Genomic DNA, 2,941 nt, shown 5'->3' on the forward strand with positions numbered 1-2,941 from the left:
TTACTATTGTATTTTAATTCACAATAAATTCTCTTGATAGAAGATACAAAACTATCAATTATAAACAATGATTGAGTTAAAAAATTATTGCTCTGAAATTTTTTCAAAATCACGTCGTTCGATGCATGCTAATGAAAAACAAATATTATATTTAGTTTTGAAGAAAAACAAATAGTATTTGATATTATTTTGTCCTTCAAACAATTAATTTCCTAATAATTTATCTATAACATGATTCACGTTAAATTATTAAAACAGCCAATCCACAAAACCATGCACATGCAACAATCAAATGATATCGTGCTTCCTGAATTTTATATAATAATATAATATAAAAACCAGCTAATATTTTCTTAATTTATTTATTTAGCTATTTTAAATGGACTCGCCCGAAAGCTTTTTCCTCCTATAAAAAGGGGTTGTTTGGACATGAAATAATTCAACTAAAACTAAACTCATCCATGGAGAAGGCATTCCTTAAGCTTGCTTTTTTCTGCCTCCTCCTCCTCCTCTCGACACCTAGTAACTCTCTTACTTCATCATCTTCAATACTATTTATTCTTTACTTTTTAATTTCTTTATCACACAATATGTAAAAGTGCTGTAAATATTAATATTGTTTCAAAAAGATCATCATGCATGGTTTTTACAGAAATGTCGTACATGATCATCGGATTCGATATAATTTCAACATGTTTTAATATGATTAACCGTCTCAATACATGCACTTGTAGATTTATTTGTTGGTCGAACACTTAGAATATATATCGTTTGCAGATTCGGGATTCATAAGAACGACGATGTCTTCAATGGTGGTTACTGCAGCCCCATCTCGAAAACTCCTGCAAACTGAATGCACTATAAGTATCGGTCAATTATGTTCAACAGATGCAGAGTGTTGTGAAAGCCAATGCACACCATTAGCACAATTCTTTCCGGCTGTCAGAATATGTGCATGAGTGAAACTGGCAACATAAATCCTGCCCGACCGGACTCTACTTTAACCAATAATAATTTGAATGATTTGTCTTTCATGAACTTAATTTGTCTTGTGGTATTTTATGTTTCGAGTATCGTCTCTTCTATTCCTAAATTTGTACGGTGAATGAATAAAAATCTTGCCGTTTGTGTTGAGTGTATTATTACAGTGCACTAACTTAGTTTATTACGTTACATATTTTGATCATACCCCTGATCAAAATAGGTAAATCCACTTACGTACATGATATATTATTTTTGGTTGATTTGTTTCAACTTTCAAGTAGTGTGTTTGCAAAAGATCATGATTTCAAATAAGCAATTAAATTTATAGATTGTGAAAAAAACAAGTAAAAAAAATCAAAAATGACCAGTAGTATTGTTTGAGATTAAAAGCGAACGGATGAATTTTTTTTAAAAGTAGAGTGTTTGATATATAAATAAGTGATTCTAATATTAACTTTTTATAAAAGTATAAAAAAATTCCCTTATTATAAACTAAAGATAGGGTTTTTTGAATACCATTTTCTAGAAAAAAAAATAGTGAGGTAAGAGTGTAAAAACTAATCACATTATTTACCAAAATGTCATAAACAATGGAATTCTAAAAAGAGTTCTAGCACACATAAATTATAGCAGCAGCTACGCTTGTGTCGAGCTATGTGGTTAAAAGCAATACTTGATTCGTTGCATTGTTCTAAACATGTACGAATTATTCAGTCAGCATTAATTTGTCCAAATATCCAATATTTTTACGCAGTAGAATCCTTCGACTATGTGACTAGATCTGCATACGCAAATTCACTCGACCTAGTTAACTATCATGAGAACATGCATGAGAAAATCCACCATTTGGTCTTCCATTTTTTTTCTGTATTGAAAATCACATCTTTTACAATAAATACTTTATTCAAACACATACCAAACGACTTCTTCATTTTTCAGTATGAACATTTGCATAAACCCTACTTAATAAATCACTTTCCCGAACGAATAGGTGGCAATATTGAATTTGAAAATGACCCGGAATTTTGAAATATCCTCTTTACTTAATTATATTACTGTCAATAGAGTGAAATGGTTAGATTATTTGCATCTATCTCCATTTATAAATTATCCCATCAATTTTTCTTTCTTAACAATGGCTAGCTCTATACTCGACGTGAAGTAGATGACGTGAGTCTCTTATATTTTAATGAAAAGTTGTATCATGTATCGACGATTCAAAGATGAAAGGGGAACTTCAGTTGATACAAATGTGTATAGATGTTTAATTGGGTCATTGCTATATAATTAACCGCTAACCGGCCAAAATCATGTCTTTGTGCAAGATTCCAAGAAAATCCAAAATTATCTCATTACATTGCAGCTAAACACGTTCTTAGATATTTAAAGGATACTCCTGGTATATGGGTCTTGGGTGACTCTAGCTTCAACTAACCAGTTACTCAGATACAGATTATGCAGGTTGTAAGATTAATATGAAAAAACCAGTGGATCATGTCAATTTCTTGGAAATAGACTGATATCATGTTTCAGTAAGAAGCAAACATCAATTGTCACATCAACGGCTGAAGCTGAATATCTAGCCACTGGAAGCTGCTATGCACAAACACTCTAGTTCAACAACAGTTGAGAGACTATGAAATTCAAGCCATTGAATCCACAATCTTCTGTGATAATACCAGTACAATATCAATCACATACAACCCATTAATGCACTCTCAGACAAAATGTATTAAAATCAGACATCATTTTATTTGATATCATGTGATGGAGATTGATATTCGGCTAGATTACATATCAACAGAACAACATGCTGCCGATATCTTCATTGAGCCATTATCAAACGGTAAGTTCTCTTATTTTTTTGGAATATTCTCGGCTTAATAAATTTAAATTAAATGCATAAGTTTAGAGGAAATAAAAGTCAAGCTGGTGAATTAATTTATTAAATTGGTAC

The 2,941-nt window shown here is 31.1% G+C and overlaps 1 long non-coding RNA gene across 1 annotated transcript; it reads left to right on the plus strand.

Annotated features, from left to right (window-relative positions):
- The first annotated feature begins 423 nt into the window (after positions 1-423).
- LOC142552532 (uncharacterized) lies at positions 424-1,134 on the plus strand. The gene is made up of 2 exons (XR_012821830.1): positions 424-522; positions 778-1,134. It is a non-coding gene; the product is annotated as an uncharacterized LOC142552532 (long non-coding RNA).
- The last annotated feature ends 1,807 nt before the right edge of the window (positions 1,135-2,941 follow it).

Source organism: Primulina tabacum, chromosome 8 (assembly GCF_025594145.1).
Source record: "Primulina tabacum isolate GXHZ01 chromosome 8, ASM2559414v2, whole genome shotgun sequence".
In the NCBI taxonomy this organism is placed as follows: Eukaryota; Viridiplantae; Streptophyta; class Magnoliopsida; order Lamiales; family Gesneriaceae; genus Primulina; species Primulina tabacum.